The sequence below is a fragment of the Lissotriton helveticus genome, chromosome 3_1 (genome assembly GCF_964261635.1).
Source record: "Lissotriton helveticus chromosome 3_1, aLisHel1.1, whole genome shotgun sequence".
NCBI classification, from domain to species: domain Eukaryota; kingdom Metazoa; phylum Chordata; class Amphibia; order Caudata; family Salamandridae; genus Lissotriton; species Lissotriton helveticus.
The window spans coordinates 982,473,055-982,495,951 of record NC_136061.1 but is presented as its reverse complement, the minus strand read 5'-3'; the positions used below and the strand labels follow the sequence as shown (position 1 = coordinate 982,495,951).

General features: G+C 43.1%; 2 protein-coding genes across 3 annotated transcripts in view; one reads left to right on the top strand and one right to left on the bottom strand.

Annotated features, from left to right (window-relative positions):
- The window catches only part of MCM3AP (minichromosome maintenance complex component 3 associated protein), a 642,417-nt gene extending 632,017 nt beyond the window's left edge, over window positions 1–10,400 (bottom strand). The window contains exon 1 of the mRNA XM_078681440.1: window positions 10,266–10,400. The gene's annotated coding sequence lies outside the window, so the exon portion shown is untranslated. The remainder of the gene's footprint in view (window positions 1–10,265) is intronic.
- A 127-nt stretch (window positions 10,401–10,527) lies between these two features.
- YBEY (ybeY metalloendoribonuclease) overlaps window positions 10,528–22,897 on the top strand; it is a 98,836-nt gene continuing 86,466 nt past the window's right edge. Inside the window, exon 1 of one of the 2 annotated variants that reach the window (XM_078681439.1) lies at window positions 10,528–10,615. The gene's annotated coding sequence lies outside the window, so the exon portion shown is untranslated. The remainder of the gene's footprint in view (window positions 10,616–22,897) is intronic. The other variant, XM_078681437.1, reaches the window with a different exon arrangement.

Genomic DNA, 22,897 nt, shown 5'->3' with positions numbered 1-22,897 from the left:
GTTGTGGAAACAAGTTCCACGATTGGCTCTTTTTTTTTGGTCTGTTTATCATTTTAGTAGTAATAACACATAACAACCATCCACATTCAAGTGCGTAGCACAATTGTTCATAACACCACTATATAGGGGAGATAAAGATCCCTTTGTTACAGATATGCTTATACTTCAAGCTTGAACATATCCATGTGCATATACATTCTGTATTACATACTATAAAATCCAGACTGGTAGCTTGTACTTTGTTCCATGATTGTCTCATATGCTGATCTACAATACCATCTGCTGTATGATCACCAAACTTTAACAAAAATGTTTGTTTTTTAAACTGTTAAACAGGGTGTAGGATACCGGTTGTAGGATACCTTTGGAGTGGAAGATTAATCTAGAGAGTAACCTATGTTTAATCAAAATGTGTTCTTCCTTCCCCCCCCCCAGAATATAAAATAGATTTATGTGTAGAAAAAGGGAATTTGTGCCACACCAAACGTAATCAACAGACTTATCTGATTTTTTTGGAGGGAAATAGACGAGTCGTACTTAGGCCCTGGTATGCCCAAAAGGAAAACGTCAACACTGCAAAAAAAAAAAAAAAAAAACTGCCATCCACAATGGTGAGTTAAATGGACAAGCAGATACAGTAAACTAACATACATACATTCACCCAGGCACCCTTGATAAAAGTCACAAGGAGACGGCAAAGAAAAGAACCCTTGTTATGACTGACTGAGGTAGTATGCAATTCTCCTCGAAGGGTTTACTGGGGGGGAAAAAACAAGGACTTTGGCCTTGACCCTCCAGAAATGTACAAAGGAAGAGGAGCTCAGCTTCACAAAGCTATATGGAGCATTATCATCCCAACACAAGTACAATGAATTGCATAAACGCCACCGAACTCAATGAAAATGATAGAAAACAGAATATGCAGAAGCAAAAGAAAAAGAAGAAAATCATCAGAGATCTAACTCAACACACAAAAATAATTTACCAGATTGTTATTTAGTGGAGTTTCAAGAGATGAGTGAAAGCCAGAAACATTTAATAGCACCACAATAATTTCAGGATAATGTAGAGTTTTAGCTCACATTATCCAGAAGCACTCTGAAGACCATTTCTTAACCTTTTGACTTCCGTGGAACTACACTACTAGAAACAGGGCACCCCTGCCTATCCAACTGTTAAGATTTGAGCAACACAAAAAACACAAACTATAGAAACAAAAATAAAAAACAAATATATAAATTATGAAATCTTTCATTTAATTCACAAACAAAATATTTTTTTTAAATAGAAATTTTAATGAGAAGGTTGGAGCCTTTGCAAATTTGATTTTACTGCTGGAAGATAATACAATATGCAAGACACTAGCATATCACTGTCTTTTCTGCTCCGAATGCATGCTTTTTTTTATATGTCTCTGCGCACAATTGCTTCAATTGAGGCCACCAATCGTTCATATTGGATTCTGTTTGCTGTTTTGCGGTGATCCCATGAATCAAGCTAAGAATACCAACTTGGTTTTTAGCTTTCAGTTTCAAATTCCTGCACATTTACAGGGTGTTTCAGACTGGTGTTTACGACTATTTGATATCATGATTAAACCAATTCTGTATGCCACTCAAGTCTGGGGGTATATTCTGATCCTGAGCCATAATAAACAGGACATGAAGCCGACAGAAGAGATACATTTGCTATTCTATAAACAGCTACTTAAATGTTCTCAACAACGCATGCAGAGCACATCTTAGCAGATATCCCTTACTGCAGAAGACTTCACACTGTAGGGTGGAGCACATTGGGAATCTGTGGCAGTCTTTCTTGAGGTGCGCTAATGCCTCGGTAAGTACTTGTAAATGAAGATATCTTGAAAGTACAACTTAGTTTATTTGTCACATTTCCAGACTATCTACCTTTACATCCAGCAGTTGAAATGAACAAAAAGGTTAGGCTGTGATGGCACCTTTAGCCAACTGCATATGAAATAATGTGCTCACTTTAAAAGAAATGAATAAACTAATTGTTGTAAATGCTCTCTTTTACATCACAAAACCTAAATTGGTCAATGCGATCAATACAGATGTTTGTTTGTGAGATCTGAGGGTCACAGAATTGAATCCTGGTTGGGGCACTGCGAATTAGCGGCTTTTTTATTTACAGTGCTATTAAGTCTCACCCTGTAACAGAAAGCCCTGTGAATATGTAAATCATTATTTAAACATTGCATTACACACAGTATAAGACCGGCTACCACAAAATGATTCTGTGTTTAAGTCAGAAACAGAACCTACAAAGAATACATTTTAGAAATAGATGATCAGACGGTAACTAGAGCAAACATTTTTATAAGCCTATTAAAATTAAACTTTCCAAAACTCAACACCCTTACAACACCTCTCAAATAGACTACATCTTTGTCACTATATAAAGTTACTCCATAAATTAGAGGCTGTACTCACTTCCAAGCAGCTTTTACATTTGGTGATGAACCAATTGCACACATTTACATTTCTTTCAGGTAGCAGATATCCTGTGAAATAGACTGTTTATTCTTAGCTTTCTTTCCTTCCATCAGCTTCATTTTAGACCCCACACCCCCTTTTCACTTTCACACAGAGGAACCTCAATGTTTCCATTGATCATCCAGTTATTATTCTTTTTTAAAGCAGAGCAAATGTTTCTGTAAAACTGAAACAGAATGGGCACCTCTGTTCCCATATACCCCTCCCACTTCGACCTCTCTTTACACGCAGATGTCCTTTCGGGTTAGTCGAGGGGCAAGAGAAAGGAGGACAGCAGGGTTGTATTCAGGTGCAGAGTTCCAATTGTTTGTACCCCTGAGTCCTCAGAGTAATGGCCCAGGAGAAAGGGAGATCCATGTATAGTATTAAATCAATGGCCCAGAGGAGGGGGCTCTATGTGGGAGCTATTTTTGTTGTTTAGAAATAAACACACCCTCAGAGACATGCCTTGAGGATGGTGGAGAGATACACAGGCTTCATTTTCTTTTTTAAATGGTCATCCCTATCATTAGTGAAGGAGGTGCAGTGGCACTGGGGCAAAGATTTGCGTGGCCAATTTACCCTGAATATGACTATGTTAATAGCAAAAAGAGTGATAGGGTGCCACTTTCCTTGCTAGCATTAGGGCCTAGGTCACCATTGCTGTGCATGGAACAGGTTCCAAGCAACAAGAGGCCCAATGTCTTTTTTTGTTTGTTGTTTTGTTTTTTACACAAAAGGAGCAGACACTGCATTGGGCTTCGGGCCTAGAAGTGATGGCCCAGTGGAGATGGCACAGATGTAGCGGTCACTGATGCTGCAGGTGCTATGGAACAGTGGCCCACAGGTGTGAAAGGCCAACTATACTCCAATTGGTGCTGTTTGACTACCCTTCCTTGCTTCAATAGGGTCCTGTACACGCCTGCTGTGCCAATGTTGCTTTGGGTCTTGAATCAATGGTCCAAGAGAGGGGAAAACTGAAGCAGAGTAGTCACCTTAACTTAGGCCTCAGAGAGATGACAGAGCAGGGGGATGGGACTAAGACTGAGGCCCAGGTTCTGACAAGATGAAGAAAGACTGCTTGCTTTGAGGGTAGATGCTGTCATTAGTAAAGAAGGTGCAGTGGCACTGAGGCCCATGAGTGTGAGGAGCCCGCTGCATCACAGTTATGACTGCCTCACTTTACAAAAGAGGCATGGAGGCTCATTTCCATTGCTAGAACTGGGGCAGAGGGCTCCCCTGCTGCAAAGAGGTGAGCAACCCATGGGAGCTCATTTTTTCTGAAAGAGACAGTCTCTGATGGCCAAGCATGGTGGAGAAGGGGCAAAATAGAGAGGAGACAGCATGCTACTCAGGGCCACAGCTATCATTACTGCAGCAGGTACAGTTGCATTGGTCCAGGGAGCATGAGGGGCAACACCCCAATTTTAGGGAGTAGTGTTTTTTGGTCAATTTCCGTTTTTGTTTCATGCATTTGCTTTTTTATGTCTCACAGTTAGTGTGGATTATGAGCTACAGAATAAGTACCCCGGAAAAAAAGTACCCCGGAAAATATTTCATAAACTCAGCTCCTGCAATCAGCCCAGTCCCTTCTGGTCCCCCAAATTCTTCTATAAAGCATTGGAGGGGAGCCCAACTTCAAAACTTTTTTCTTCGGGGAGGGGTGGAGAAATCAGAGCAAAACCCCTTTTCCGAACTCTGCTTTATTAATCAACAAAAAGGAAATTTTATTTCATGGGTCATCTAATAACAATTGAAATAAAACCACTTTAAAACGTAACAATCCAGGAAGACCTTATATCTGCAGCACTGATATAAAAAAATAAAACACTGAACAAGTTGATATAACCCACTAAGTAAGCCAAATGATTACCCCCCCCACACAAAAAAAAGATGAAATGATACCCTGATTAGAAAAATTTGCAGCATGAACAGAGAGTAAAAAACTCTGAAGACTAACAAATAATGGCCAAATACAGAGTGATAAACATGTGACCAATGACATGGAAAAGCCACTCGTGTTGGTTGTCTACAGTGTACCCTTCCTTAAACCAGGAAGCAAATCATCCAACAATGGGTATTGGATTAATTAGCGAGAGAATGTTTGGGATTTCAGCCGGGGGCAAGATGGCCACTGACCGGCTATAGCAAGAAGGCGAAGCACTCTGCCCCCCTCCTTTGTGGAAAACGGGGATGTAACTATGCTGGTTACCTCTTTTCTTCTGGAACGACTGTCTGGCTGGGTAGTGGAGCCCAAACTGCTGCGGTACTGGGCTCGGGAGGCGACTCCACCGGTGGTGTATGCAGCCGCAGTTTTGGCAGAGTATTGAGGTAATTCTACCCTTGGAGGTGCGCGGATCGCAGAATGGCGTCAAGAGGGGCTAAAACACAGAAGGAGCCTAAGGAGGTCAAGGATTAACAGAAGGATGCAGCAGCGTCAGCTACTGGGGCTATGCCTGTGCGAGGTACCGGGCAATTGCGCAGAGTGGTTGCTAAGAAGCCGGAGGACGCCGAGGATCTAATGATGTGGAAAGTGTGAATATGACTGAAAATGCCTTGGGTACTGAGTTGGTCATTGACTGGAAGGCTAAGGGGGATACAAACGCTCCCGGTGGTGCTAAGACAAGCAGTCAGACAGTAATCACCCCCTATTGAGAAGGAGACACCAGGGCCGGCAATTGTGAAGCAGAAGCAGGGGGCTACCCACCCTAAAGCAACCACTGGCTCTCCGGATGGGGATTGCTTCTTTTCCCTTAACGACAAAACAGACTCTTCTCTCTCAACTGAAGGTAGTTTGTCTGGTGACTCAGACTCAGCAGAAGACTCCTCAGTACAAAATGCTCCCTCTGTTCATAGGGCTGTTCACCATAAAAATAGATTCAAATCAAAATCCAAGTCGACTGGGAGCCCAACCCACACAGAAGCTGCTAGAAAGCTTCTATGGGCCTATTCAGCTACAGCTCAGTTATATTAAAAAAAAAAAATATATATATATATATATATATATATATATATATATATATATATATATATATATATATATATATATATCAGGAAGACAACTGTGCAAGAGGGGCGTAATAATCCGGGTAGCTTACCATGGACTCCCTCAATGGACCTGCTGTATACCACACTTAAACAGATGCAGGGAGAAGCCAGGTCAGAGAGCAAAGAAGGCAACGAAGAAAAGACAGGGCTCCCTTAGAAAGATGAACAAGTTGTATGACGACATGGTGGACAGAGTTACCCATGTGGAGGAGAGAACCGGAAGACTAGAGGACGACGTCAGTAAGTGGCAGACATTCAAAGAGGCACAAGAGAAAGTGGTGGAGGATGTCCAATGAAAGCTCGAGGATTTTTAGTACTGCCAACAACATCAGACTGCTGGGGGTGGCTGAAACGATCAAAGGACAGGACGTTATGGCTTTTGTCATCTTCCTTTTGAAGGGGGCCTTCCCTGAATTGACTTCCTGGAATTGGGAGAAGGAGATGCAGCGAGAACATCGTTTCCCTCTTCTGACCCAAAGGAAAGGGTACGGGGCGGCTCAAGCGGATAGACCTAGGTCGATCCACATCTACATCGGCAACTACCTTCTAAGGCAGGAAATTATGAGCAAGGCAAGGCCAGGTGCCAGATGGGCATTTGAAGGTACTTCATTTTTCGCCCGCCCAGACTTTTGCCACGCCACAGTGGAAAGGAGATGGCGTTTAAGACAGTTGATACCTCCTTTTCAGGGACTGGGCTGTGAGGCCTATTTACTGTATCCAGCACGGCCTAAAGTAATAGTTATTGGGGCACGTTTGAATGTTCGTTTCCGAAATTAAGGCTCAATCATACGTGGCGGAGCTAAAGGAGCTGTAGGGGGGATAACCGAGGGGTCCCGTCGTATGACCTGGATGTTGATAATGAGAATCATGAGCTCTACAAGGTAGATTAATGAGATTAAGGGGGGGCACAATGAGCGGGCACAAAGTGAGGGGGCATTGCGACTTGGCTGCGGGTCTAAGTTGTCACACATAGGTCATTGCTGACCTATTTTCCTGTAAGAGGGGAGGCTGCAGGGGTGGGCTCTAAGGGGGGTGGGGCTCGGGGGAATTCGAGGCAGGCACTTGGTACAGCAGAGCATGGTATCTGAGCTTTATGGGGGGACACAAGAGGCATAGCAAAGTAACTAAAAACAAAGAAAGAGTGAACTCAGAAAAGAAGTGGTGGATTCTTAGTACTGATTTAGAGATGAAATGGTTGGGGCTTATGACTAATCTGTCTTAACGAGCATACGAATTGCTTCACTTAATGTATGTGGTCTGAATGATCAGGTCCAGCGACAACGGGTTTCAGCACTTTCAAGAACGATGCAGTTGGATTTTGTATGTTTGCAAGAGACGCACATAGAGGGTACAAAAGGGTATTTAATGTAGCAGTTGGGGTTTCACTTGGTTACACACACTGAGCAGAGGGCCAAAACCAGAGGGGTTGCAATACTCTCCAGGAGAAATAATGTGAGAGTCAAGAGAAAGATGGAAGCTCAGTGGGGCAGATGGGTCCTCGTGGAATGCATGGTGAATCGGTTACCTTGTGCTCAGTTTATGGATCAACTGAGGATGACCCGGATATATTTGAATTCTTAGATTTAGAGTTAGCTTCTTGGCCTATAGCTGTTATCCTGTGTGGAGATTTTAATATAAATCGGATGGGGGGGGGTTATGGACAAACAGGGGACCGATATGTGGGTTGTAAGAAAAGGACGTTACGGGCAATTTCTAATCTGGCTCGGAATAATTCTTTAACAGATGTGTGGGCAAGTCTGAAACCTAGAGGATCTTGGCAGCACTTACTACTCTGCTTTACACAAGGTTTGCGTTAGGCTTAATTATTTTCTTATATCTAATTCCCTGCTGTCAAGATGCCAGATTTAGAAACTACCTTAAATTATTTCTGATCACAATCCGGTAGTTTTAACAGTGGAAATTGCAAGGGCGGCTAGGCGCGAGCATGTATGGACTTTTGAGAGAGGGCTACTGAAAGACATAAGATACGTCCAACATATGAAGGAATGGATAGTAGGGTATTGGGATATTAACAGAGGTAGTACCTCTTCAGGGCTATCTTGGGATGCTTTTAAATGGGGGGGTTCGAGGGGAGACACTGAGCTTTAGCCTATATAGACAGAAACAGGAGGAATTAAGATCTAAAAAATTGTCCATGGCAGTTGCTGATGCAGAGGAGGAATTGAATGTAGCAATTACATTGGGGGCACCCTTGGACCAGTCAAATGGGCAAAGGCTGAAGCAGAGGAGATTGTAGCTAACAAAACAGCTGCTACTTTCCTGGCAAGAAAGGAACAATGTTATAAGTTAAGTGAAAGTGTTGGGCATACACTCGCTGTACACACAGGACAGAAAGCGGCAATAGGGGAAGTTAAGAGGATCTCGGATGGAAAGGGTGGGATAGTTAACGATCCGGATGGGATTTGAGAGGCTTTAAGGCATTTTTATGCTACTTTGTACGACGAAGAACAGCTAAAAGACCTCCGGGAAATCCAAGGTTATCTTAGGGACATTTATGCATCATTACTCACCGAGGGAGACAGGGAGGCATTAAAAGTACCTTTGGCAGACGAAGAGATCATTACGGCTATGAATAGGGTGACCTTTGGGGGTCGGATGGAATTTGCCAGTTCTCAGCTATACAGCTTACTTTTAGTATCGGTAAAAGGAATTTTTTTAAGTATCTGCAAATTCAGAGCTTTTTAGGAAAAAAATAGGGCGGGCCCTCTGGTTTTGGTAAAAACAAAATAATGGATGTTATTAAGGCGGGTGTAGATTGCAGCATACGAAGGTTCTATGCCGAGATATCTGCTTTGAAAACTGACGATCTCAGAAAATCTAGAAATAAGTGGGCAGATAAACTTGGGATAGATCAAGACTGTTTTCAAGATTCATTAGAATTAGGTCAGACCACCTTATGCTCCGCAGGGCTTTCAAGCCCAGCAGTATAAAACAATCTACTCCTTGTATTACACGCCTTCAAGGTAGCACAATGGGAGGGCGCCACGGGTATTACATGTCCACGGTGTGATAGCATGGATGCTGAAATAGTACATATGTTTGCATCCTGCCCTCACCTACAGGGTTTGGGTAGTGCTATAGAATACTTTTTCTATAGAACGCTTGGGATTAAGATCTCTCTCACACCAACTATAATATTACTACAGATAAATGGCGAAGATAGGCAATGTCCGTCACATTACTCGGTTGTTGTGGCTATGTCGGTTCTTCGTATTTGTATTACATCGCCATGGTTAGATACGGTGCCACCAACATTCCAACAATGGCTTGTCAGGCTGCTCTCAGCCTATAACCTAGAGAAGGGAATTTATGCGTGGAAGAGCAAAAGGGGAAGGGAAGCGTATATGGGAACCCATTCATAATTGGAAGGAGAAGCAGTAACGATTAATATCTGTACATACCGGGGATTTATCCCTATTTTTGTTTGATCATTATGGTTGATGAATTTATAGGTGGAAATTCTGTTGCTTTTTCCTTTGATGTTTTGGTATAATTTCTGTGTTTTTCTCCGGTCATTATGATATCATGTATACATCTCAGGCGATTTCTGTATAGTTACTTCATTATGCTGCTGTGCTCGAAAAGATAAAACTTTGATAAAATAAGAAAAAAAATTTAAAGGATTAATTAGCATAGGTAATGATGCTAGGTCATCAAAGGAAGGGCTAGCATAAACATTTCTAATACCGCCTCCTCTTACAGTCATAGCTGAAAGGAAAACTTACCATTTTACATTATATATCCATCAAAATACGGGAGTAAAAACATTTGTTTTTATATATAGACCTCACATTCTTGTAATTGCCCTGTCAACCCAAAGCTGTTAAGGTTTGTTACTTAAGTAATAAAAATACATGCATGAAAAGCATGCAATCATCCCTGCTATAAAACAATAAGGAAATCATATGTGGCTTTAAAAAACAGATATTGATAACTGAAATACATTAAGTTATGGTCTGCAGTGCTGTATTATTGCTCCATGAAAGGAACATTTTGAAATAGGTGTTTGCACCATAAAACACATGCATTTCCATCCACGTTTGGGTTAGCCGACTTTACCGATATAAGCTCAGTTGGAAAGTTTTAAAAAAACGAGTAAAAATGAGTGTAGGTAATGTGATAATGCTTTGGATAAATGTCGTTCATTCGTATCCCAGTGTTTGTCTCTATCTACCCCTTCTGCCTTGAGCTAAATCACATATACAACCACCTGCTACTTCCGAAAACATGCCTCGGGCATGTGATAGATAGCTCTTGGCTATGCACTGGGCTCTTAACATAAACTATTGATGCAGAAGGGTGCCTTATTACTCGGGCCTGCGCAGCAATGCATGGCAATCAGAGGACAGCAGGTTTATTATACAATAGTGCAGTGTGGAGCTTCTAATAGACACACACGAAACGTTCATCTTTAAACTAGGGGTTTTCAAAAGTCTAGGAATGTAATCATGAAAATTACAAGACAAAGAAAAAAACAGAGGTATCCCATCAGGCAGTGAGAGTCAAGCAACTCCAGACATAAATGCAAATTAGACTGCACACAAACAATGTTCTTTTGCAATATGTTTGTGTGTAATCATGCCACTAATGCATTCGTTTTGTAAACACCCTAACTTTTGGTTATGAAAGGATACTTAATTCCTTCCCGCCCAACTTAAAGGATACTTAATTCCTTCCCGCCCAACTTAAACTCCCTCTCACCTCTGCTGTTCACTTCATGCTTCTCATTTGCAGCATTTTCTGAGCCGGACATCATAAAGTATGGAACACATTTCCTGTCTACTTTTGACTCCGCCTTGTTGCTCTTCCACTCAGCCAGTGATTAGTGTAGCGTCCCCGCAACTCCGCTGCCCTCACGTTAATGCGCCTGCGCAGCGAGACAAAACGACTAGAATGAAAACCCAACAATCTTCGCTCCACAGAGCGGCTAGTGTTCCAAAAACACAGACTTCCGGAAATACCCGTGCGCCTTCTTCCGGTGTACTTTCATTAGTGCTCCGGCATGATCGAGCTTCCAGCATTACGGTTCGGAAAGAAGCAAAGTACAGAAGGTTAGAAGCGTTCGGTTCCGCTACCAATTCCGTTGCTAGTAGATGTTAATTATTTGGTGTAGGGAAGTGGTGCTCTTATTATTGTAGGGAACTGTTTACTGTACTGAATCGATAGTTGCATTTATCAATATAAATGCAAATGTTTTTTCCCTTTTCTACCCCTCCCAAGCTGTATATTAATACAAACCTCTTTCCTGCCACCTACCTTTCTCTATCCAAATAACTGAATAACATATCCACCACTCAAATTACGTCATATTTCACTGTAATCATTTTCAACACTAATTCTATTACAGGACCGGATTTCTGATTATGCTTCTCTTTCTATTTATTTTTCTACCCACAGCAGCCAATGGAAATGTTTTATTATTCAAATAAACTACATTTCCCATGATGCATAAACATACATCACATCCTGTATGACCCTATAAGAGCCACCATATCCGGAAACTGAACCTCTTTCTTTGCTGCTCATGCAGGAGTTAAGTTGGTTTCACTATTTTATATGTGCTTGATTGCACTTAAGTACTTATGTGCTTTGTTTAGCCTTAATTGCATGCAGTGGGCTTCGCGCCTTTTGTATTTTCATCCCGCGGGCGTTGTAATGGACAGACTCCCGATGGGAGCTTAAACCTACTGACTGCTGCTGGTCCGGTTGGGCATTCTATTTACAACTCCCTCTGGGAGCAAGCACCTCGCTGTTTTAGGCAGCGTCTTCATTGATTGATGTGCGCGCTCATCTCGCTCGACGTGGACTCTTCCCATAATTGTCGGTGCGTTAATTCTGTGAGCCTGCATCGCTCCAACGTGCGCAGCCCAATTGGGTTACTTTTTGGTAGCTTTTCGGCTACGCACGTCGCTGCGAGTTCTCCGGAGCTCAAGTGAGCAGGGAATTCACACTGAGCTGTTGCACTTTAAGCCTGTCTTGGCTGAAATAAGCGTCTGGACCCCGGGAGGGAGCACACGCTCCACAGACTGGTCTATATGGCTCTCCCTACGCCTTGTGGGCTGTAACAGTATTTCTACCGTTTTGCTGAGGAGCTCGGTGCTTGAGTTCTCTGTGCTGTGGGTTGGCTCCCCCCTTTACTCCTCTCTGTTAGTCCTCATTCTTTTAAGACTATTTACATATTTCTCAATAATGTATGACTGGGTCAGGTATTAAGAGGATGAGATGTATCAGGCAGAAGCGCAAACAGCTTCTTTGGAGGACAATATTGTTGTGGCTCTTCACGCTTCTGTTCAAGAGTCTGTCACCGGGCCATAGAAAAGGCTGGGCCCGACACTGTGCAGCATGCTCTGGCTGCTGCGTTGAAACCCTTCACTAAACAGTTGGAGAGGTTTGCTAAGCCGCACGGTTATACGGCACCTGTTGACCCTCAGAAGGGCGAGGCATCAGCCACCCCTAAGGCGAAGTTGTGGCCCCATTCAGACGCGTTGGCGATGCTACCTACACCTGCTATTTCTCCCAGCAGGGGAGATAAGCTTAAGCGCCAGAACACTGATACGGATACCGATACTACGGGGACTGACACCCCAGAGGAAGAGGCCCCTCCCAAGAAGCAGTCATACAAGTTAAAGAACGTGGAACAGGATCCACCTCCAACTGTGAGCACACCCTTTACCTTCAAACCGGCCGACATTGTGCACCCTGGGACGTCAGATTGGGTTTCGGCCCCAGAGGTGGCAGCGTATTTTCACAATAACCTATGCGGAAGCTTCGATAAGGAAGTGCGTCACAGGTTGCGTTCTGAGTGCCCTAGGCCCGATATCCCTGACAAAGTGGCAGACACGCCGGACATAGACATCAGTCTCCTTACATTTCTAAAGAAGTTCGCTAAAGACCCCAAAAAGGGTATTGATCATGCCTAGCGGGGTTTCCAGGACAAGCTCCTGGATGTGGCGGGGCCACTGGCCAAAATCCTGGAGATGGCCCTGGAGACGAAGGAGTCTGCTGCTCCCGTAGATCCCGACATCTTGGTGGGGTGGACCCAAAGGGCGATCTGATGTTGGGGAACGCCAACTGTGCTGTATCCACAGAGAGACGTGAATCGCTCCTCATGCGGATGGACTCTAACTTGACGGAGCTTGCTTCGGCAGAACCAGGCCCTCTGTCAGAGGGTAATCTCTTCGGAGACCGCTTCGTGAATCCAAATTTGTAGGTACATTCATGTCCCTTGGCAAGGCCCAGTCTGGCATAAAGCAAGTTTTCCAGAATGGCAGGGCGAGACAGAGGACGCTCGCCAGGCCGCCAGTACCACCAAGGTCCTCAGCGAGGAGACTATGGCCGTGGCCGAGTTGAGTGGGACTCCACTCTACCTTCTACCCCACCAGACAATGCTTCAACAGAAAACGTTTCAATAGAGGGTGACATCGAGCGGCTTCCAAGCTCCAGAGTCTGCAGGTAAGAGTTGCTGACAAATGTCTGTTACCCTTGGGCGGGGGGTCTTACTCTTTTTTTTTTCTCTCACAATTGGGCTCTGATATCACAAGACGCATGGGTTCTTCAGACAATTCAGGGTTTTCACCTAGAATTTCATCAGAATCCCGTTTGGGATTTTCCACCCGACAACTCTATTTCCCAACTAGAGTGCCATTTTATAGATGCGGAGCTCGGCGCCTTGCTGCAGAAACACGTGATTGCATATTGCGACGATAGTCCTCACGGTTTCTGCAGCAACATTTTCTTGGTTCAGAAGAAAGGTGGAGGTCACAGGTTAGTACTGTATCTAAAGGAGTTCAACCATTTCATGACCTACAACCATTTCAAGATGGAGGACATCCATCTCTTAGCAGATTTGTTGAAAGAAGGAGACTGGATGGTCCGGTTGGATCTGAAAGACGCCTATCTGTCGATTCCTATATTCCCTCCTCACCGCCGTTTCCTACAGTTTCAGTGGCGGAACCAGCAGTTTGAATATTTGGTCATTCCTTTCAGTCTTTCCTCGGCTCCGCGGTGCTTCACCAAGGTGATGGAACCGGTGGTAACACGCTTACGAGAACAGGGCGTCCGCAGGGTGGTGTATCTGGACGATATACTCCTCATCATGGCACAAACTCTGACTTTAGATGCTCAGCATTTGCGCATGACCATGTCTATTCTTCAAAACTTGGGTTTCGTGATCAACGAACCGAAATCGGCTCTATGTCCTTCTCAAATTCTCAAATGGCCCAGTTGAGCCTTCCCAGCTCAAAATTGAAGATATCAAGAAGGAGCCTTCCACTCTGTTGTCCAAACAGACGGTCTCATTGCAGGTGATTGCCAGGACGTGGGTCTTCTTCTGCCATCCTCGATACAAGCGATTTTCCCAGGCCCTCTTCACTACAGGGCCCTTCAGAGATTGAAGATTTAACACCTTCGGAAGGGTCTGTCCTACACGGACCGGGTTCCTTTTTTCAACGAAGTACAAGAGGAAATACAGTGATGGCTGAGCCACATGGATGCGTAGAATGGCAGAGCCATTTTCGGCTCTTAGCCTGAGGTGGTCATAGAGTCAGACACCAGCCATTGGGGCTGGGGAGCGCGCTGCGGCGATATCTCCACCAGAGGTCGGTGATCTCTGCGCAAACTCGAGTTGCACATCAATTTGTCTAGAACTGTTGGCGGGGTCGTTCGCAAACCGGACACTCTCTCCCAAACAAGTCTCCTGCTGCATCCTTCTGCGGATGGACAATATATTAGCAGCAATGTATATCAACAAGTTGGGAGGAACGAGGTCGTCATTACTGGCGGAGCTAGCCAAGGACTTTTGGCATTACTGCCTCAATCATCAGATTTCGGTCGTAGCGGAGGATCTTTCGGGACAATCCAACGTAGTAGCAGATTGGAACTCACGTTACCTCAAAGATTACAGCGACTGGAAACTCCAGCCCCGGATATTCAGTTGGTTACAAGCTGTGTGGGGCACATGTGCGATAGACCTCTTTGCGTCCAGACTGAACCGTCAATTGCAGATGGTTTTCAGCTTGAGACCTGATCCGTTAGCACAAGCAATGGATGCGTTATCCCAGGACTAGTCCAAGGCACTGAATTATGCCTTTCCCCCTTTCATCTTGATTCCCAGGGTGACTACTCACGTGACCCGTAAACGGGCGGAGATAATCCTGATAACCCCACTGTGGAAGTCGCTGCCCTGGTTCCCAATACTATTGGAGATGAGCTACGACTTCCCCAGGATGATCCCATGGTCAGTGATGATGCTCCAGGGCCCTCATGGAGACGTGCATCCGATGGTAGTGTCGGGCCAGTTGTACCTGATGGCCTGGCATGTTGGGAAATGCCAGGATTTTCGGACAAGGCTGCGGCCTTCATCGAACAGGCCTGGGCCACTTCCACCAGAAAGCGATATTCTTCCGCTAGGAAGGGCTGGGTTCATTGGTGCATGGAACAACATGTTGATCCTGCGGGGGCCGAATTATCCCATGTGGTGAACTTCTTATCAGAGAAAGCGTCCGAGGGTTTGGCGTACCGTTCTGTTAACAATTTTAGGTCCGCCATTTCCGCTGGTTATTCCCAAATGGATGGCAAGCCTGTGGGCATGCATCCAGTTATTTGTAAACTGTTGAAAGGAATCCGCGTTGCGAATCCTCCCAAGCCAAAGTATTCTTCTGTGTGGGATGTATCTTTAGTTCTTTCCTTATTTGACAGATGGCCAGATAATAATTTGTTTACTCGGAAACAACTATTGTCTAAACTCGCCATGTTGTTATGTCTCTCTGCCTGCTGACGCTCCTCCAACATCAAGGCTCTGGATATTACAGGTAGAGTATTTGCTCCGGAAGTAGTTTCCTTTAATATTACTGCCAGAACTAAAACTTTCTCAAGAAGTATTGATTATCATGCTTTTCCCGCTAATGCAAAGTTATATGTAGTTCAATGTCTTAGAGCATATGAAGACCTGATGGATCATCTCAATTGTTGATTGCATTAGAAAAACCTTATAAGCCTGTGTCTGCGGCTACTATAACCAAATGGTTAAAATCGGTAATGCAAGAAGCTGGTATTGATACCCAGGTATTTGGGGCACATTCTGTTTGTGGTGCCATGGCCTCTGAAACCTTCATGTTGGGTTCTACCATCAAAGATATTATGAGGTCTGCGGACTGGTCTTCCGAGTCTACATTTAAACAATTTTGTTATAAACCGGTGGGTGACATAGAGGCTGTTGTATTTGATAAGCATTAAACTAGCATAATCAGAAGCCTCCCGTCCTGTAATAGAATAAAAAAATAGCTAGCAATTCTTTAAGGACACGGAGGCGAGGATTATCCCACCCGGTTATATTACAATGTTTGTTATGATGACCCACCTGTATGCATTATATATATTCTGTTTAAGCAGAAGTTACTGGTTTTCCTGTGTTACATTCCTTTCAGGCTCTGAAAAGAAGAAGGACTAGAAGTACTTCTGGTTAAGAAGACGTTCGCTTTCCAGTTGGTTCGGTTTCTTCCACGTTGGAGGATGTTAATTTGGACTTGAGTTTATGTTATTGGACTAAAAATGTTCGAGCACAGAAAGAGGCTCCGTTTCCGGATATGGTTGCCGTTATAGGGTCTTACAGGATGTGATATATGGCATAATCCTCACCTCCGTGTCCTTAATAGAATTGAAAATTCTTGTCGTGAATGTTAGCTAATTTGTTTTTTCCTTTTATGGGTTCCGGAGTAGCGTGCTACTTGCCAGAAAAGCGCTTCAACACCCATCAGGGGTAACAGGTGCTATATAGATGCAAACCTTTCTTCCCCTTCTATCCCTCCGCTATCCTTCTCAGTCCAAATAGCTGACTAATATCCACCACTCAAATTACTTTCATATTTCACCACACTAATTCACCACTAATCCTTTATGGGTTTCCGGAGTAACGTGCTTCAACACCCCATCAGGGGTAACAAGTGCTATATAAATACAAACCTTTTTTCCTCTTCTATCCTTCTGCTTGCCTTCCGAATCCAAATAACTGACTAACCTATCCACCACTTAAAATTTACTTGCATGTTTCACTATACTAATTCAACTCTAATCCTCTATGGGTCCCGGAGTCGCATGCAACTCGCCTAGAAAGCACTTCTACGCCTCCTCAGGGGTAGTGAGCACTATGCAAATGCAATTACAATACAATACACTGTACTAACTATTGCCGGGCTTTGGTGTCCTGTTTTCAGGGTGAGGCATTTTGATCATGGCAGGTTTAAGCGATCAACTCTTGCGCCAAAGATTGCATCCCCGCTTTATTAAACCATGGAAGAGCATGTGTGCACACCCCATGGTTCAGATTACAAGGCTCGTTTTCCTTACTCCTACCTGCCAAAATAGGGCTTTATTTGTAATATTTTGCAGCTATTAGTCGAAGGCTTAAGCGCGCCTTATATAAAAAGTGACAAGATTCATACTGATGGATTAGAGATTTTTAAATCTCAAGAGGCTGTAATCATCCCAAACGCCATTAGTTTATTGACCATTTTCAAAATGGCGAGAGAACTAGGCGCAATCAGTTACATATAGTTTCGACCAATGGCTATTATACAAGAAATAAAGAATTGGAGTGAGTTTTAAATTATTTTTTGACTAACATTGTTATTGCCAAGTCATTCATTTATTAAGTATTCCAATTTTAATATCGTTATTATGCATTTAAATGGTCCAAGAGCCCATATTTCACTATAAGGAAATATTGAGCATTAACAAGAACTACATAATGAATACAAAATACCCAAAAAGGGAGTTCCATACAAAAGAAACCCCTATCTAAATGAAGCAGATATAGGTAGAGAAGGGACATTTGGTTAGTCAAATAAGGTAAGTTGTCCGCTTCAGAAAATAAAATAGGGCTTTATTTGTAGTATTTTGCAGCTATTAGTCGAAGGCTTAAGCGCGCCTTATATAAAAAGTGACAAGATTCATACTGATGGATTAGAGATTTTTAAATCTCAAGAGGCTGTAATCATCCCAAACGCCATTAGTTTATTGACCATTTTCAAAATGGCGAGAGAACTAGGCGCAATCAGTTACATATAGTTTCGACCAATGGCTATTATACAAGAAATAAAGAATTGGAGTGAGTTTTAAATTATTTTTTGACTAACATTGTTATTGCCAAGTCATTCATTTATTAAGTATTCCAATTTTAATATCGTTATTATGCATTTAAATGGTCCAAGAGCCCATATTTCACTATAAGGAAATATTGAGCATTAACAAGAACTACATAATGAATACAAAATACCCAAAAAGGGAGTTCCATACAAAAGAAACCCCTAATCTAAATTAAGCAGATATAGGTAGAGAAGGGACATTTGGTTAGTCAAATAAGGTAAGTTGTCCGCTTCAGAAAATAAAATGAAGGTGTCTGTTGAGAGAATATGAATGTTTAGGCATAAAGCCTTTGCACTAGGGCAGTGGAGGTCAGCAAAATTAAGAACGGTCTTCTCAGTTCGAAGTCAGAGATCATCTCCTTTCTAGTTTAAGGAACACACACTATTATTATTCAACTAGACTCTAGTTTGCAACTTTACTGCTTCATCTCACTCTCAGGAGCCAATCCTATTATTCCAGACTCTGGGAGCAGTTTTCAATGCATGTCTCTGGCCTTGAATTTTTACACTGGGCAGATTGTTGGGTACATTCAGCTCTTCCTTCTAGTTGCTCCCCATTCTGGCATCTTCTTCTTTCGATGAGAACCTCGCTATCAGTTTTATAATGCACAACAATAAACTGTTCACTAGCTAGAAAAAGACTTCTGGAAAAACACAGCATCTGCGTCCTCGGCAGCCTTAGTAATTGAACAAGAGTCTCATGATCTTGTTCTGGTGTGAATCAACCAATCCTCTTAAGTAAATGCTGTTGGAAATGTGCGTTTGTGGCCATTGTGTTGCTTTTTGTCTAAAGAGTGAGTCTTTTACCTAGAATGACACCCAACGATTTAGTTCAGCCAATTATGATAGGTTTATAGCCAAGGCATTACTTGAGTTGATCCATGGTTGAACTAGTAGTGGTGACTGAAAGATTAGATGGAAAGAATGTTAGTCTTTGATTTAGTTTAAATGACGAGCAGTCATCCAGTCCTAAACACATTTTAGAGTATGAGTGAGGCAAAACATATCATTGGGCAAGGGGCTCTTTAGAAATATCAGTGTTTCGAGTGCATAATGATAATATAGGATCCCAGAATGGTTAAGTATAAACCAAGTGGTTTTACATACAAGTAAAAACATAGTAAGGGCCTGAATAGAGCCCTAAATTACCCGCCACCCCAACCACAGATTTAAATCAACAAAGGTTCTAAGACAAGGGTCAATTCTGATCCACTTAGACTAGTTTGTGAAGTAAGAGGTGAACTACTTTATGACCACTTTATCAATGTCCAATTTTTCTTGTGGGGGTTTCAATGAGAATATAGTGCTTTCACTGTATCATGACAGCTAATAGGTTGAAAAGGACAAGGAGACAGGAATGGCCTGAATCATTAATGTGGAGTGCGTCATCGACTACTTGGAGCATGGCAGTTTCTGTGCTGTAAACTGGACAGAACCCTGACTGGCGCTCATCAAGAACCTCCTTAAGACCGTGTTGAGTACGTGTGTTGCAACATAGCTTTAAATAACATTTGCATGAAAGTAACACCTGAAACAGGGTGAAAATTATTGAGGTCACCCACATCTGCAAAGGGTTTTTGAGAAGTGAGGGTGTAGTGGCCTAACTTAGGGCAATCACGGAGTTCTCCTTGTCTCACTGAGAGATTTACTAAAGTGGTCTTCTGAGGCAACAGCTGGCAAGCCAAGATTTTCGCTATGTTCCATGGCAAGAGATCCATGTAATAGAGGGTTTACTTTTCATAATAGTTTAAATCATCATCCAAAACCAAGTCAAAGTGTTGCCAAGTAACCATGATTTCCTTTTCAACTGTGAGTCTGGGATGTCAGGCACAGTGTTATATCCTGTGTTTCATAGTTCCTTGATGCTCAGCCTGTGTGAGTGTGATGTAATAGAATGTTCATGAGTGCATCGTTTGGATGAGGGGTCAGTTGGAATTAGGGGGGCTGAGCAGCAGGATGCTGTTCCTGGTGGTGCTGTGCCATCGTACCTGTAACTGAATAAACCTACATAATCTACACTACTGGCTACTAAACTAATTACCTACAAGGACCCTACTTTGTTTACACAACTGACAACGACTTTGAAAAGAACCACCCGTGAAGAGCCAAGTAGTTCCACTAGAAACTAAAAATTATTTTGCTAGAATCTGAAAAGAAGCCGCCTGAAAATAAGCCTAAGCAACCCCTGGATGCCCCACCAGTGTCTACTACAACACCCTACACATTGGATGTTTTGGGCGTTGGACCTTGTGTGGCCTGAAATCTGCCAAATTGAAGATTTTATGTGTAACCTGGTGTTTAAAATCTGCCAGCTAACAGACAACCTACACATTATACATTTTGGGCGTGGGACATTGTGTGGCTTGAAATCGGCCAGTCTACACACAGCCTACAGATTTTAGATTTGACTTTTAACCTATGATGGTTGAAGACAGGCAGCCTACAGTAGTGACATGAATTGATCGCTTTTATTGTAAAACCAACCGGCAATTTGGAATTGAAAATATATTTACAGCCAACCGGTAGTGCTAACATACAAACGGCACTGCAAGTTGTGAAGGAATTTGTGCTGTGAATTATTTCTGAGTATTGTGACCTTTGGCACAGCTGACAGCAAGACTTGTGTTCAACTACCTTCATGTTTTGGCTGTGGGTAATTGATAACGCATGCCCCAATGCAATTCAAGAGAGGAACCTGTAACTTGGGCAGCGTATAATTTGTGCTGCACATCGTTACTTGTGTTTGAACTGTGGATCCACAATGAACTGGCAATCTGTGTTGTGAAGCTGTTTGGGGCAAGCAATGGAGATATCATGAAAATTCAAGATGCCGCAATGTGGGGCATTGCCTGCTTTATGCATTAACAATAACAATGTATTCTTGGGCATGCCCCAGGAAGCGTCTGGCTGAGTGTGGCATCCACAGCTCTGGTGGAAACCATATTGTGGACTTTTGAAATTTTAAAAGACGCACCGCGAGTCCTGCAACGGCAGCATCGACATTGACTGTGACGTGTGAGCGGAGGTATAAAGGCTGCACTGTAGGCGGAATCCTTTTGTGACGTGAGGGCGACACCAGGTTACACCTCAATGGGCTGGTGTGGTACGGTTCAGAAATCAGGATCAAGCATCTGTAGCGCTTGTGCAAGCAGCCATTTTGTGCTTTGGATTCATGCTGCGGGTCCCTTACCTTAGTGGAGGCATTCTGACGTACATGCAGGAGTTCATTGCGAGCACTGTGCATTCTAAGGGTTCCCCTTTGGGTTTTTTTCCTATTCCTGCTCGCAAGCAAGCTACGTGAGTGTTTTGCAAGCACGTTTGCGTGGGTTTGGGGGTTGTTGCCCCGACGACGAGGAACATTTTGTCGTGTCGGCTGCATATCTAAGCTGGGAGGATCGTTGGCGAAGCCGGAGGGCAACAATACTTCTAACAGGGCTGGAGAATACCCTTGATATGTTCCCTGCATGGGGGAATAGATGGTAATTATCTGTAGTGTGCAGTAGTGGGAACTCTAGAGTTTTTTGTGTGCAGTGCATATAGTTGTGGGGTGTGGAGGTTGAATCCTGCCTGGAACATGTGCGTTCCTTTGCTTAGCTAGATGTGGTGTGCTGTAGTGGTTCTGCAGTGCTTACAGTTGTGGGGTGTGGAGGTTGCATCCTGCCTGGAACATGTGCGTTCCTTTGCTTAGGGAGATGTGGTGTGCTGTAGTAGTTCTGCAGTGCATACAGTTGGGGGGTGTGGAGATTGCATCCTGCCTGGAACATGTACGTTCCTTTGCTTAGCGAGATGTGGTGTTCTGTAGTAGTTCTGCAGTGTGTACAGTTGTGGGGTGTGGAGGTTGCATCCTGCCTGAAACATGTACGTTCCTTTGCTTAGCGAGATGTGGTGTGCTAGTGGTTCTGCAGTGCGTACATTTGTGGGGTGTGGAGGTTACATCCTGCTATATATGCATATATGGTGTTCTCTTGCAGGAAACAAAGATATATATATAGTATGTCATCTTTATGTGTGATCTATCTTTGCAATGACCTTCCTTTACAAATTTAAGGAATGTACTTATGCGTACAGTGTGATGTAATCTTATTTCATCATTCTTTACAAATCAAGAAATGTAGTGATTTATGCAAAATAATCTTATGTGATCTTATCGTCAATTTTAGTATTGTAATTATTCTCAAAATGTGATTTTCGTGTAATTTATGTAATGTAATGTGATCCTTCCTTGGTGTTTAGGATTGGGTACTTACCATTACAAGAGGTGTGGAATGCTTATGTTCTTTCACTTTGGTTCCTATGGTTTCTTTTGTTTCCTGAAGGAAGGAGATGTGTTATATCCTGTGTGTCCAAGTTCCTTGCTGCTGAGCCTGTGTGAGTGTGATGTAATAGAACGTTCATGAGTGCATCGTTTGGATGAGTGGTCAGTTGGAATGAGTGAGGATGAGCAGCAGGATGCTGTTCCCGGTGTGGGAGTATCATCTTACCTGTAACTGAATAAACCTACATAATCTACACTATTGGCTACTGGACTAATTACCTACAAGAACCCTACTTCATTTACAAAACATAGGTTGCTCAGTTGTTTTCACCTTGTGATGGAAAAAATTAGCAAATTCTTCTGAATCAGTTGATGGGCCTTCAAATCTGATGGGAGTAGGAGTATTAACTCTGACTGATTCAAATAGTCCTATGTGGCGGCTACTAGATGTGTTAATTAGAGATTTGAATGAGTAGCCTTTGCAGTGAAGATCTTTGTTTTGTAGAGTGTCCCGGTTGTTTGTCAGCTGGGCCAGGTTGGGGAATAGGCCTGGCTCCAGTTCTTCTCCAGGAGTCTTAACTATTTGCTTTCCTCATATAGATCTTTGCAGAACCAAAAAATGTGTATTCCTTTTGTTCATTAGCAGGTCTAAACCATCCAGATGTTAAGATATAGTCTTTTAAATAAAATGTTGACACGGCGATATCAGCTCAAATAGTGGTAGTATATTCACTGTTAGTGCAGCATAGTTGTAGAATTCAAGAGATTTGGTGTCATGGAAATATTTTAGCGCCTTTTACTTTGGCTATGGGTGACAGTGTTCCAGAATAACAAAGAAAAATGTATAGTATGGTGATCAGACAAATCAGTTAATCAGCTGTAAGAAAGACCCTTTTAGACACACTCCGGTCCGATGTGGAACCTTTAGGTTATGTGGG